Here is a 16120-nt window from a genome sequence, read left to right on the forward strand (position 1 = left end):
CTCTTGATATGCCAGTATCAACTGCTCTTGTGTTGTAGTTCAAAGACTGATATCTATAAGTGGGGAAACAGAATCATAAACTACTTAGCACAGCCTTTCCCAACTTTTGGGTCCCTGATGTTGCAGGACTACAATTCCGATAATTCTTGACCATTGGCCATGTTGGCTGAGGCTGATGGGAGTTGTAGTCCAGTAATATCTGGGGACACAAAGGTTGGGAAAGGCTGATTTAGAGTATCCTTGACTGTTAAGAGAGAGCCTCACATACATCATCTGAGCAGAGCTTGGAAGATTACTTTAAAAAAGTAATAAATTACAGTTACAATTACATGGCCCAAAAAGTAGTAATTACCGTTGCAATTGCAATTGCTCTGAAAGTAACTGATTACTTTGCTTTTTCTCAAAAGTAATCACTACAATTATATTTCAGTTACTTTTTTAAAAAACCGCCTACAAGGTGCTGGCCTTGGCTGCTGCACATCTAAGCAGCCTAAAACAACATTAAAAATAAACACATACATACAGAGGTAGTAGAATAACAATGGTGGTAAGGGAGGTGGGGAGGGAGGCAGAGGCCACTACTCAGATCTTTGCATGTCAAACCAAGTACAACCCCCCCACTCAGCCAGCAATCATAATCTCTTTCACTTAACCACCTCCCGGACCCTGCCCTGCCACCAACTAAGGGACACTCACCCAAGCAAACATTTTCCCCTGAGATGCAAAAAAGTTAAAATACTGCAAATGCAGCAAAATAGCCAGAAAGGGTGGTAGAGGCCACTTTGTGTGCCAAGTGAAAACACAGTATTCACACACACACACACACACACACACACACACACACACACACACACACACACACACATGTTGTCATCGTTCACCTCCACAATTCTTTATCTCTATTCTGCTGCTGCCTCCTTCTCCTCCTTTATCCATGTTCTTGCCCTCTGGCTCCTTTTTCTCTCCACTCCATTCTTCACCCCCACCATCCATTTTTTAAACAATTATTTTCTCCACTCCACCCTGTCTCACTCTTCACCTCCTCCCTCATTGCCTCCTACCTACCCACAGAGCACGAGGGAAAAGCGATGCTGCACAGAAGCCCAGTTTGAGGCACATGACTTTCATCCACAAATCAGAGGAGCAGAAGACTTCCCCTGCTTCCCCCCCCCCCTAGTAATGCCCAAAAGTAATGCTGGAAACATTACAATTACTCCACAAAAGTAATAAAATTAGTCCTAGTTCTATTACAATCAAAATGTAAAGGAATTTCCCACTCGTTCCTCAAAAAAGTAATGAATTACAAGTAATTCGCTACTTGTAATGAATTACTTCTAAGCTCTGCATCTGAGTCAGTAAATCCTCCAACAATCCTGTCTGTGCACCTGTCCCCTCATTGCAGATAGAGGGCTGAAGCTGAGTGATACTGAGCTCGGGTGTGCAAACAAAAAAGAGGCCAGAGACTCATAGCACTGTGATGTGAGCATGTGTTATGAGTGCTCGGCTAACCCTCATTTTGGTTCAAGTGGAATCAAGGGGGTGCAAGGCCTTGGAGCATTCTGCACTATAATTCCTACACCACACCCCCTGTTTTCTGATTCATTGTGCATTCCTACAGTACTGTGAAATAAGAACAGAAGCAAGGCCATTCCGGGGGCAACTAAAATAACCAAGAGAAACTGAAATAAATGTTATCTTCTTCCTTGGCAGGCTTCTCTCAAGTTCAGTAGAACAATCCCATTGTTTAACGACAGCATTAGAAAGTAGCCTGAGTTTTCTCAGTGTCAGCAAGAAACATGTACGTACGTACACACACACACACACACAAAATCACCTCATACCCAGACCCCTCCTTTTCATGAGAGTGGGAAGAAAACAAAAGTGTCTTTTTAAAAAGCGGGTCTTGAGACCTAGGAGGGAGTAATGGCAATCTGAGCTCCAACATGGGTAACTACGCTCTCAAGGAACAACGTGGGACTGCGGGCCACAACCAGGAAGGGAGTCTATGTGTCAGCACAAGCCTTGAGGCAAGCAGATTCCTTCCTGCTTTTGGGCCAGAGCTCCTTCACATCACTTCAGCTGCATTCCACCGCCCACTCCTGGGCCTAGGATAGGTAATCTCTCCTACCTGCCATTCCTTATAGCCACAGGGACCTTTGATTTCATTAGTTTAAAGTTATGACTGGATTAGGAAATTAATTATTAATGCTGCCACGCACCCAATAATTTTGTAATGCAATTCTTCTCTTTTCTCTCAATAAAAGATAGCTTTGCTTTAGTCTGGTTTGCACCTGCATTTTGGGGGCTATACACGCACACTATTTAGGCACACTTCAGGGCAAAGCACTTGTTTTATCCTTAGCAAAAGATCCCCCTCCTCTCAAAGAGGTGTGTTTAGATGGGTGGCAGGTTCACACACTCAGGTTCCCAAGGACACATGTCGTAACACATGCTTTGAGCTCCCTTCTTAATATATATGTGGCTGTGGCATATTAGGGAATTGAACACTGATATATGTTTACTCATTTATTTATACAAGCATTCCTTTATTGCAACATCATAAAATATCAGGGTGGTGTACAACAATAAAAAATACACATAATAATTACAGTGACTGGCTAATCAGTTTAAACAACTGCAAAGACATTAAGAGGTTGTGGACACTGGCCAGCCAACCCCCTTGGCATTGCTGCTGCTTCCTTCTCCTCCTGGTAGTAAAGTGCTCTGTAGGTTGCTGGCTGAAACAGGTGGTTCTGCGATGGAGTATTTCCTATCCCAAGAGTGGGAGGAAGCCATGGCAGCTGGAGAAAGAGGATGGGGAGGTTTTTTCCCCCTTCTCCCTCTCATAATACTAAAACATCATTGGGCCACCCAATGAAGCCGAATTTCTAACACCTTCTAGTTCACAATAGGCAAAAGGGAGTTAAAACTATGGAATTAGCTCCAACTCGATGTAATGATGGCTGCCAACCTGGATGGCTTTCAAAGAGTCTTAGACAAATTCATGGGGGATAAGGCTGTCAGTGGTTATTACTAGCCATGATGGCTAAGTTTTACTTCCACTGTCAGAGATAGTAGGCCTCTGAATACCAGATGCTGGGAGTCACAAGTGGGCAGAGTGCTGTTAGGTCCTGCTTGAGGGCTTCCCATAGGCATCTAGTTGGTCACTGTGAGAGCAGGATACTGGACTAGATGGGCTTTCGGCCTGATCCAGTATGACTCTTATGTTCTTTGAAGCAGCAAGGGGCAGGCAAGTGAGGGGAAAAAAGCTTGGTAGCCCAGTCCCTATCATTAGGCAGAGTGAGGCAACCATCTCAGGCAGCTGGTTCTAGCTTTCATGAAAAGGCAACAAACTGTTAGTTATTTAATTATCATGTATTCTTCCTACCATAGAAGAGAAGAGGTGCTTGTGTGATCTTCTCCCAAAATAACTTGATCAGCCTTGGACACTTGGACATGGGGTAGGCAGGCCCTATTTGCTGCTTCACTTTAGGCAGAAAAATGTCTTAGTCTGGCCCTGTGTGCCTGCCACTTTGCCTCCATTGCTGCTGTGACTGCAGGTGTCTGATAGCCAAATATCTAGATGGGAGGGTTGTATCCTTCACCTGTCTCAGGCAGGCAACCATGCTGAGGGGCACTTCAACAGGTGTGGAAGGTCACAAAGACCTAACAGCCAGTGGCAATCTAGCATATGCCACCAGCATTTATTTATCTATTTTATTCAAGGCGTCTTACAAAAATTAAAACAAAAACAATTAAAAACATATGAGTAAAACATACAGAAAGTTATAATTAAAACATAATTAAACTACCGATAGAATTAAAACCATTTAAAATGCAGCGATTAAAAAAAGCAAACTAAAAATCATTAAATGACACCCTATTTAATAGCCCTTACAGTCAGTTCTCAAAAACCTGTTTGGATAGAAAAGTTTTCACCTGCTGATGGAAGGACAGCCGGGAGGGAGCCAGTCACTGATACACTACTAAAGTGGGAGATAAAGGGAGCGGAGTGAAGCCTAAACTACTGGCTGTAGGTCTTTGTCAAGCTGTTTATTCAATTTTGGCATTAATGTGGAAGACAAAATGGAAGAGGCCTTTTCAATGCAAATGCACCTTTTGCCTTATGTAGGTTTCACTTTCACATCTCAGGCCGACTAAAACAGGAGCCACATTGTTGTTGTTAAAATCTGTATCCTGCCTTTCAGCCAAATGGTGTTCAAGCCAAGGCAGTTAACAGCACTAATGTAAACACAATAAAATATAACCACATATAATAAATGCAGCAATTAAATACAAAGTAAAACACATAAAAACAAGGCAGGAAAAACATCACTAACATCAATAAAACAACCAGTTACAACATATTGACAAGTTGGTAGGGATGGAAGCATCTGTCAGTTTTGAGTCAGTTTCTCATGTTACCAATCTTAAATTCAGTTCTCTACATTTTTGCAGCAATTGGCAATATTTTCTTTTTAAAAAAAAAACACTCATGAAAATTCATTAGCATTTTAGTGAGCATTTTTCTCAATAAACACATTTTTGTTTGCAGTTCTGACTACTTTGCAAGCAATTTTGCTTAACAGAATGCATTTTGTATGTTATTTGCACTAATGCTTTCATTTCTATGCACACTTTCCCCTAATATATCCATTTTTGTAAACACTGCGTGGTTGGGGAACTGCATTGCAAAATTCAGATAAGTGTGTATTTTGAAGGTTTGCATATTGTTTGCATGTTATTTGTTTTGGTTTGCATATTGTTTCAGAATGTGTGAATTAGGTAAGTTTGCCTTTAAATGTGAACTGAATTGAATTTCTCCCCCATCCTTTCAAGTTACCTTATGGACCAGAGGCTAGGGATGGAAAGATATGTCAGTTTTGGTACTCTCAGTTTCTCATTTTTCCAATGTTAAATTCAGTTCTCTACATTTCTACAGCAATCAGAGAATTTTTTTAAAAAAATCCTCGTGAATATTCACCATTTTAGTGCGAATTTCTCCAAATAAACACATTTTTATAGGCAGTTTTGACAAAGATACATATTTTTACAAGCCATTTCTCATCACTTCATGCCTTTTTGCCTGTTATTTTCACTCATATATTCATTTTTATGCATACATTCCCCTAATACAGGGATTTTTGTAAATATTGTTTAGTTGGTGAACTGCATCCCAAAATTCTAATAAATGTGGATTTCGAAGGATGGCTGTGTTTCAGTTCTCATGTTGTTTCAGAAAGTGCAAATTTGATAAATTCTGCTTGAAATGTGAACTGAATCGAAATTCTCACCCATCCCTACCAGAGGCTTTTTAAAATATAAATGTGTTTGCCTGCCAGTAGAAGGCCATCAGAGAGAGGACTCTGCAGGGGTGGGGGAGGGTTGGCAAGGAATTCTTAGAGCCTTTAAGGCTCATGTGTGAAAAAACACCTTTAGCTGTTACAATTCCAGGGAGGTAGCAGCAAAAACAATAAAGGGTCTTCTGGCACCTTTAAAAAGAACACACAAGCTTTCATGGACTTACACATTATACATATAAAGCACATCATTTTCTCCAAAGTATCCTGGAAACTGTAGTTTACTCATGACAGAGCTACAATTCCCAGCACCCTTAACAAACTACAGTTCCTAGGATTTTTCCCAGGTGGCGGGAAATGTGCTTTAAATGTATGGAGTTATTCAGCCTTAGTCTTTAAGATGCTACAGGACTTTATGGCTGCAATCCTACAGGTGAGGGAAGGGAGGGAGAACCAAAGCTGGATGAGCCACTTCATTCAAAGCCCTATTGGACTCACACCTGCAGAGCAGCAGCAAGGGTGGAGTGGTGGCCGTGTATTCCTCCATTGTTTTCCAGGATTTTTTTTTTAACTACACAAGGGATGTCAACTATTCCAGCTCCAGAAGTGGTATCATTTGTCCCCTGTCCCAGGGGTGTGTTGGAATACCCCCCAGTACTCCTCTTTCCAACCTTCTCTGACATTGAATCCCTAACATCAGGGAGGAACCGGCTGTGGACTTTCTGCAGAAGGTCAGTCAGAGTAGGCTTGCAATGTCAGTTCTTTCTACAAAGGTGGACCTCTCTCTGTGTCCTTGGAGAAGGAGGTCAGGCACATTATATGGCCCCAGGGACATTCTTCCAGAGTCCATAGGATTACAAGGACCTAGTACTGTGGAACACTAGCTCTCTCTATCTGTGCCCAGTATGTCTATTGGGCCCTCTGCTACAAAATGAGACAAATTTACATAAAATTTGCATATATTATGCCATATGCAAATTTGTGTCCTCTTTTGCAGGTGAGAATGGAAGACCAAAAAGTAAATCAGGGCCAAATACAAGTAATAATATGTCTAACAGATAGAATGTCAATAGGTGAAGCAGCTTACTCCATAATTGTATTTCCATATTTGAAGACTTACCCAGTTTCATTTCTGCCTGCTACACAGGTATTAAAGGCACAAGGGTCCTGTTCTTTCCCAGTGCTAACCTTAAACCATGGAAAAAGCACATGAGTTGTAAAGCAGTTACTAAAGAAGGTCTTTCATCACTTGGTCTTAGGCTGGCAACACTACATTCAGTGCAAATGACACAGCATGGTATTTCAGGTGGAGGGGGGTCAACAGAGATTTAAAATTTACGGCAATCTATTCAGATGCTCATGCTTGGATAAATTCAAGATTTAAATTGCTAAAAAAGCAAACAATGTATTCTAAAATTATTTGCTGTGGTTATTATGAATGGGCTCCTTCTAGGAAGAAGGGCGGGATATATTTATTTATTTTATTTAAAACATTTCTAACCCGCTTTATCTTTCCAGAAACTCAAAGCGGCGAACAATTTCAATATAAAAACATAAATACAATATACATAATAAACTATAATCACTTACAAAAATATAAATATACTAAAACTACATAGTAACATATACATGTTATCATAATCTATTAAAATTAGAACATTACCATTCCTCATTTAAGTTAAACACCATTTCTCCTTAAAAATTTTCCTATTCTTATTCCTATTCCTTCTTTAAGTTGAACGCCACCCGGAATAGGAATGTCTTAACCTGGCGACGGAATGCCAAAAGCGAAGAAGTCAATCGCACCTCAACTGGTAATGAGTTCCAAAGTGTAGGGGCGATGACAGAGAACGCTCTATCTCTAGTTCCCGAAAGATGGACTTGTGAAACTGAGGGAATCACAAGAAGGGACTCATCAGAAGATCTCAGGGGGCGGGAGAGTTCATAAAATGACATCCGATCGGACAAATAAACAGGGCCCAAACCGTATAGGGCTTTAAAGGTTAAGACCAGCACCTTGAATTGAGATCGGAAGCTAACTGGCAGCCAGTGGAGCTGTTGTAACAAGGGGGTTGTATGGGTTCGAGGGCCAGCCCCCGTCAGCATTCTTGCTGCTGCACGTTGAACCAATTTAAGCTTCCGAACTGTCTTCAAGGGCAGCCCCACGTAGAGTGCGTTGCAGTAGTCCAACCGGGATGTAACTAAGGCATGTGTTACCTTCATCAGATCAGACGTCTCTAGAAACGGGCGCAGTTGGCGAACCAGTCTTAATTGGGCAAAGGCGCTCCTGGACACGGCCGAAACCTGAGCATCCAGATTCAAAGCCGAGTCCAGAAGCACACCCAAACTGCGAACCTGAGTCTTCAGGGGGAGTGTAACCGCGTCCAACACAGGTAGATTCCCTATTTCCAGGTTTGTCCCACGACTGACGAAAAGCACTTCTGTCTTGTCTGGATTTAATTTCAACCTATTGACCTTCATCCAATCCATCACTGAGGACAGGCACTGGTTCAGGGGTCGGACGGCATCTTTGGCGTCAGGAGGGAAGGAGAAATGAAGCTGGGTGTCATCTGCATATTGATGATATCGGACTCCAAACCTCTGAATGATCTCACCCAGCGGCTGCATATAGATATTAAATAACAAAGGAGACAGAACCGAACCCTGAGGAACCCCACAGGTTAAAGGCCAAGGGGCTGAGCGGGAGTCTCCGAGTATTACCTTCTGCATCCGGCCCTCCAAGAAGGAACGAAGCCAGCTCAACACAGTCCCCCCTAGCCCTATCCTGGAAAGCCGGTCCAGAAGGATACCGTGATCGATAGTGTCAAAAGCCGCTGAGAGATCCAGAAGAACCAACAGGGACACACTCCCCCTGTCGAGTTCCCTGCGGAGGTCATCTACCAAGGCGACCAAAGCCGTTTCGGTCCCGTGGCCAGGTCTGAAGCCAGATTGGAGAGGATCGAGATAATCCGTTTCATCTAGGAAACGTTGAAGTTGAGTAGTCACCACCTGCTCTATGATTTTACTTAGAAAAGGCAGGTTGGAGACTGGTCGATAATTACCTAAACACAATGGGTCTAAGGTAGGTTTTTTCAGCAATGGTCTTACAATCGCCTCTTTCAGGCATGCCGGAAGAAGTCCTTGTTGGAGAGAAGCATTAACCAACCCACAAACCCACATGACCAGGCCCCCCCTGGCCTGTTTTATAAGCCAAGAGGGACAAGGATCAAGAGGGCAGGTGGTAGGTCTCATCCCTCCAAGAAGTTTATCTATATCTCCAGGTTGAACAGGTTGAAAGGAATCCATCATAATATGACAAGCAGAGGCCGAAGGTACATCCTTAGAGACTGCATCAATATTGGCGTCCAAGTCGGAGCGGATCTGAGCGACCTTATTCGCAAAATAAGAAGCAAACTCCTGACATCGAGTTGGAGGGTGTTCCACATTATTCTGAGAATAGTCAGGATTGAGCAGACTTTTAACCACTCGAAATAATTCTGCTGGCTGATTGCTGGCTAAAGATATGGAAGTCATAAAAAAAGCCTTTTGCGTAGCTCGTCTAGTAGCCAAGTATGTTTTAGAGAATGCTTTAACAAGAAGTCGGTCAGTTTCGCTCCGAGATTTCCGCCATCGTCGCTCTAGACCCCTATGAGTGCGTTTCATCGCCATCAGCAAACTGGAGAACCATAGAGCTGATTTTGCTCTGGTACGCATGAGGGGGCGTTCAGGAGCGATTGTGTCTACTGCCCTGGTCATCATGGTATTCCAAAGCTCGACCAGAGCATCGACAGGATCGCTTACTCGGGAGACAGGAAATTCCCCAAGAGCTGACAGGAAACCAGCTGGATCCATTAATCTCCTGGGGCGGACCATTCTAATGGGTCCCTTCTCCCCGCAGTGGGTATGAGTCACAGTTAGTCGAAAACTGACCAGGTAGTGATCGGTCCATGACAATGGAGCTATGGAAAGACCCGCCACACCTAGATCACTTTATTTATTATTTATTAAATTATAGTAGTAAATAAATGCTATCACACAGGTCAGACAGGTAGCTTTCTTTTCTTTCTGAGCAAAAAGAATTTGAGACTTTGACACACAAACCCGTGTCCTCTCTCCATAGGTGGGAAAACAGTGAATCACTTCCTTACCACATATTGCTGTTAAAATCAGCTTAACCCACCCCCAGCAACAGCATTTCTTAAAAAAAACCAACACCTCAAAAGACTAAGACTGGAACACCACTTCAGGTGTGAAGCACCCAGTGAACATATCTTTCTGCTGCACCATTGCACTGCTTCTTTCTTGACATGTTGGAGTAAAAACAACAGCTACAAAACATTTGGGCAACTTGATAATACAGTTTTAGATATAAAATATTAAAAATGAACATATGTAACTGTATAAATGTAATAGAGCATTCACAAGTAAAAAAAGAGATGATAAAACACTAGAAATAAATTCACTAATAGAAAAAATCCTTGCAGTTTAATAACATACCTATAGCCAACAGGTTTCTATCTAACTTTAAAAAGCAGGGAAATTGGGCAGCTATAGTGAAGGCACCAGGGGAGCAGTAGACCTGACCTCCTCTCTGAGATATTATACTGCCCTACAAAATGCAAAAACACAATTTAAAATGTAAAATGTAAAAATTCAAGCACAATTTGGGTTGCTCTTTCACAGTCCAACCCACTTCCTGTGAAATTCTTGGAAGAGTTTGGTAACATGTGCCTCTGAGCATATGGTGAGTGGTGGCAACACCTGCAATCAGGACTGTCTCTAAAGATAGAGAATTACATTTTTAATGTTTGTAGTTCTTCTTGCTTTGCTTCTTTCTTGTGTTACTACAGAGCGTCTAACCTAGGAAATCATATTTCTCTCATTATTCATCATAGAAATCTGTGTCAAATTTATTTTTTATTAATTTCAAAGCCTTTTCATCAGTCAATGTCATATGGTGACGAAGACAGCCTTTTATGTTTCAAACTGGAGGTTATGTTCTATTTTTATTTTGGGTGCATTAACAGTTGAATCTGAAACTGCAGTTTGATGTAAGATCAGACTGATTACAATATGTTGCTATTTAAGCAATGAATCTAGCTGCTGGAAAAACAGCTTGGCCTGCCCAAAATGCATGTTTTCAGCCTGCTATGCTTAAACCACTCCACTTAAGGAAGGGTGGGCATGGTCAATTAAAAACATAGAGCTCACCTAGAAATTTGATAGAATATATTTCATCTCCCATTGTTTTATCTTGTGTAAACTGAGACACTCATTGTCCATTGAAGACTATTCTACAGAATACTGAATGCTGTTATTCCACAATTGTTTTGGAGTTTTTTTAGTGTATTTTTTCAGAGTGTTGCTGTACTTCACATATGTACAGAAACAGAAGCAAAAGAAAATGCTTCACTAAAATTGTAAATCAAATCAAACATATTTAAAGTGACTATCTGAACTATATGAACTGTCTTAATATTTTTGCTTCCTCCCTACTAAAACAAGATCAGCACAGCACATGACTTGTTTCTGTGAAAGACCAACCCAAATTGTGGTTCCATTTTTACAAATTTGTAGGGCAGTACAATATTTATTATTTATTTATTTATTAGATATATATCCCACCCTTCCTCCCAGTAGGAGCCCAGGGCAGCAAACAAAAGCACTAAAATTACTTTAAAACATAATAAAAAACAGAGTTTAAAATATATTAAAACAAAATATCTTTAAAAACATTTTTTAAAAGCTTTAAAAACATCTTTAAAAAAAACTTTAAAAACATATTAAAAAGCAATTCCAACACAGACACAGACTGGGATAAGGTCTCTACTTAAAAGGCTTGTTGAAAGAGGAAGGTCTTCAGTAGGCACTGAAAAGATAATTTACATAATTTAGATGGTGCCTGTCTAATATTTAAGGGAAGGGAATTCCAAAGGGTAGGCTACACTAAAGGTCCATTTCTTAAGTTGTGCAGAATGAATCTCCTGATAAGATGGTAGCTGCAGGAGGCCCTCACCTGCAGACCACAGTGACTGACTGGGTATATAAGGGATAAGATGGTCTTTCAGGTATTCAGTTGCAATCCCTAGAAGAGGGGCTGACTTTTACACCACTCTGACCACTGGAGCTCTGTTAGGGGAATAGGAGTCTCCCAACAACTCTCAACACCCTTCACAAACTATACTTCCCAGGATTCTTTGGGGGAAGCAATACCTGTTTAAGGTGGAATAAATGTCCGATGTGGGTGTTGTTGGCAGCGGTGTATCGACAGTGTGTGCCCAGCAGGATAGAGCAAGTTGAAAGGATACCCACACACGGGCCGTTAATTGTTAAGAGTCTTTTACTGACAGGATTTCGTACAGGAACGGTTACAATACAGATACGAATACTTTCCTTTACTCTCCTAACACCCCCACACCTTGTCGTTTCTTTTTCAAGGCTTTATAGACTGAGTTTGCTCTGTGCCAGCTGCAGCCTCTGCTGTGAGCTGTCCTTGAGCTGCTGCACACCTTAACCCTTTACTTGTCTTTCATTTCTGTCTTTCTGGAAAACTAGACAGATAGACTCCTCAGCAGCCTACAGTTCCCACCTTTTCCATAAAGACACAGTTAATGACGGTTTCCCCCCCCACAATTACAGTCAGTTTCTACAGTTATGGCGATCTTTATTTAACACATTCTAAGTACAATGTTTCACCATCATCCGTTTCTTTGCACCTGTTTGTTTCTTGGCCTGTTACTGTGCCAATCTGAAACCTTTCAGGTGGTTTACCTAGATTCCCTCTTTTGGAGCGTCTCAATGTCACTTGAGGCTCTGTTTCCTCTTTGCCTCCCTCATCCATGCTAGCAAGAGGTCGTTCCTCTTCCTCCTGTTTTATCCCTTGTTCTATTTCATGTTCTGTGGTTGCGTCATGTTCCTGTGAATTGCCCAGTTCAACATACTCAATGTTATCCCAATCCTGTTCCTGAACTTTGATGCTTCTGCTAAGCACCACCCTTCTCTGATTCTGTATCCAGATACGGTAATAAGCATTTTGGAATCCCAGTACATGCCCTTTTTGTGCTCTAGGAGCCAGTTTCCCATTCTGTTTTCCTTTGGGAATGTGCACCCAGCACTTCGCCTCAAATCTCACAATATGCTGCAGTTTTGGTTTCTTTCCATTGAGTTTTTCATATGGTGACATTTGTATTGCCCTATGATACAGCCTGTTTTGAATGTAATTGGCGTATAACATACACTCTCTCCAAAAAGCATTTGGTAACTCAGAGTCCCTTAACATGGCTCTAGTTGCATCCTGTAGGGTTCTATTTTTTCTCTCCGCTATTCCATTCTGAAATGGAGAAAATGGGGCTGTTAAAGTTTGTTCTATCCCTTTCTTTAACAAATACTGCTAGCGATTTACCAGTGAATTCCCCCCCTTGGACAGAGCGTATTCGTTGGATTGTTATACCGTGTTGCACCTCAATCTTTTTCACAAACCGTTTTAGTTTCCCCTCTGCTTCGTCTTTCGCATGTAACAAATATATGGTGCAAAACCTGGTATAGTCATCTACTATTACTAGAAAATACTTGGCACCACCTTGTGTTCTTTGAAACGGTCCTGCAAGATCAATATGAATCGTTTGATATGGTGCACTTGTGCTACTCTCTGCTTCTTTACATTTGGGAGCAACTGTGGCTTTGGTTTGATTACATATATCACATTCCACATACTGGTTACACTCTTTTAATGTTACATCCATACTATTACTGGGTGTTTTTATGATCGTACCAAAATTAGCGTGGCCTAGTTTCCTGTGCCATAGGTGAATGCATCTATCATGAGGTTTCTTGTTTGCAATCATAGTAGCACGTCCTGTGGGGTTTAATTGTATGTAAAACAGTGAATTCCTAAGATACCCCTTCAAACAGAGTTTGTCCCCTTTCCTTATCTCACATGTCCCTTGTCTAAACGTGACGATATATCCCATTGCGTTCAGTTTCATAACAGACATGATATTACTTTCTAAGCCTGGTACATATAATACATCAGTCATTACAGTGTTAAGTACGCTTAACTTTACAGTTCCCCTCCCCAATACCTGTTTGTGCGTGCCATCCGCAAGCACAACATCCTCTTTCGAGGGAAGTGTAGTTTTGAATAATGTTTTGTCCTTTATCATACTGTGGGTAGCGCCTGAGTCTACAACCCATACAGTGCAATCTCTGTCCTCTTTTCTTGAACCTGATACTCTGACTATGTGTACTTTCGAAGGCTTCCTTCCTTGTCCGTTCCACTTCGCTTCACAGTCTCTTTGTAGATGAGTATTAGAACCACAGACGTAGCAGGCCTTTAGTCCGAAAGATCGTGCTTCTGTGTCCTTAAAGTTAAGCTTTCTGCTTTCTCTTTTCTCATTTCGCTCCCTTCCTTCGGCTTCCTTTCGTCTCTCCCACTCCTGTAGCAGTTTGCCCGATACGTACTCGACTGTCAGACCCTCGTCTGGCATAGCTTCCAACGAGCTTACGATCGGATCCCAAGACGAATTCAGTGAAGAGAGAATGATGTACACTTGTTGCAACTGTGTGTGCACCACATTCCTTTCTTGCAGCTCCGCAAACAGTTTCTTTATCTCCAATAAATGGGCAAACATTGTCCCATCATCAGGCATCTTCATCTGATAGAGTCTTCATGCTAAATGGATTTTACTGCTGGCTGTTTTTCTTACGTGCACCTCGTTTAATGCAGTCCATATAAGCCTCGCTGTTGGCTTATCTTGAATATGCAGCAACTGGGAACCATCTACTGCCAATATGATAAACGCCCTTGCTCTTTCATCCATTCGAATCCATGGAGCCGGTTGCAGTTCCGCCGGTGGGTCGGTCACAATCACCTGCCATAAATCTTCCTTAGTAAGGAACGCTTGCATCCTTAATCGCCAACAGGAATAGTTTCGTTCGGTGAGCCTTTCCAAAGGCATCCTGGCTGAAAGTGAGACTGCCATGCCTGCAGCCACATCTCCTTAACACTTCTGGACACTATTCCGTCTTTCTTCCTTGGCACTGTGGACAAGCTGCGCTTTCTAAGCCTCTTGGATTGCTGGGCCTGCTGGACTTGCTGGGCTAGGTGGGCTAGGTGGGCTAATAACCCTTGTTGGCAGTGGTGTATCAACAGTGTGTGCCCAGCAGGATAGAGCAAGTTGAAAGGATACCCACACACGGGCCGTTAATTGTTAAGAGTCTTTTACTGACAGGATTTCGTACAGGAACGGTTACAATACAGATATGAATATTTTCCTTTACTCTCCTAACACCCCCACACCTTGTAGTTTCTTTTTCAAGGCTTTATAGACTGAGTTTGCTGTGAGCTGTCCTTGAGCTGCTGCACACCTTAACCCTTTATTTGTCTTTCATTTCTGTCTTTCTGGAAAACTAGACAGATAGACTCCTCAGCAGCCTACAGGTGTGACCCCTGATTAGCCAAGCCAAACAGCTGTGAGTCTGGCTTTTAGAACACTGACGGTTCTTACTGAGCATGCCCGACGCTATAATAGACTCCAATGTTAAATTTCTTAAATTAATTAAAAATCACCAGGCATTTTTTTTAACTTTTAAACTGCAGAAGATGAAGGTCAGAGTATATGGGGCAAGGTCAGTAATAGGTTTACAGGTACTCTGTTAACATGGCTGATTTTTAAATTAATTTCAACAAATTATGGGACCACTGACAGAAAAAAATCCAACCGGGATCTGGATTTTTTCCCTCTTGCTTTACACTTTGAACTCTCAATTCTCTGAGTATTTTGTGTATCACCATAGAAGGTTGTTAAACAAGCGTTTCTGAGTTCAGGTCTATAAGGTTGGTAAGGTTTTGTTTTGAAATGAGTTTATGGGAAGCAGCAGAATGGCATGGGGGGTATTTTTAATTTAACATTGGGGAATCCGAAAAATCCATGATGGCTAAAGTATACAGGCACTCTTGTGATGGTATAATGCCACTCTCGTGGTTGTATAAAAACACATACAAAGCCAGGAAAGCAGGCATTCCTTCCCCTCCATGCTTTTTTTGCTCCATTCATCTCCTGATACTTTACAGCTAAACAAAAAAAAAACTTGATAATAACAGCAACAACAAATACTCTGAGCACATTCAGTTTCAAATTTGGAAGTTGCTTAACTCATCATTGTTTTTGCTCACTCACCTCCTTAAGCAAGTCTCCAATTCTCAGCCTAACCTACTTGTACTGTAAGCATCAGATTTTGCTTCCTTTAACCAGAGTACAGCATCTTTGTACTATAAAGGACCATGTTTTTCTGCCACCCCTTCCAACTTTCTAGAGCTCCAAGGCTTCAGCTAATCTTACTTTGGCCAGATTATTGCATGTTGATTTAGGGAGCAATCCAAACCCAAGATCCACCAGGATGAGGCTGTACCTGGCTGAGCATGAGCTCAGCCAGCTGAAGTCTCCCTTCCTGGCTCAGTCAGAGATACATTTGTATAAGTCCCCCATCCCAGCTCAGTTGGGGCTCAACCAAGGCCAGTGTAAGACCTGAAAAAGGGGTATTCTGGGAATGTGGTGGGGCAGGCAGGGGAGACTTATTCCAAACTCCTTTCAGCTCAGTCACATGACCTGTCACATGACCTAACATCCCTATGGGCTAAAAGGGTGTTGCAAGTCCAACTCCATTTTAAAGGCTCAGGGGTGAGGTGAAGTGATTACCTGAAGTGATTTCTCTTTGTTATCACAAAGAGATTTACCTCTGTATAGACATGAATAGTATAATACTGTAAGCTAATTATACAGTGAATTCTTAACAAGTGCCCGGGCCTTAGCTCCTTAGCA

This window comes from Rhineura floridana, chromosome 1 (genome assembly GCF_030035675.1).
Source record: "Rhineura floridana isolate rRhiFlo1 chromosome 1, rRhiFlo1.hap2, whole genome shotgun sequence".
Classification (NCBI taxonomy): Eukaryota; Metazoa; Chordata; class Lepidosauria; order Squamata; family Rhineuridae; genus Rhineura; species Rhineura floridana.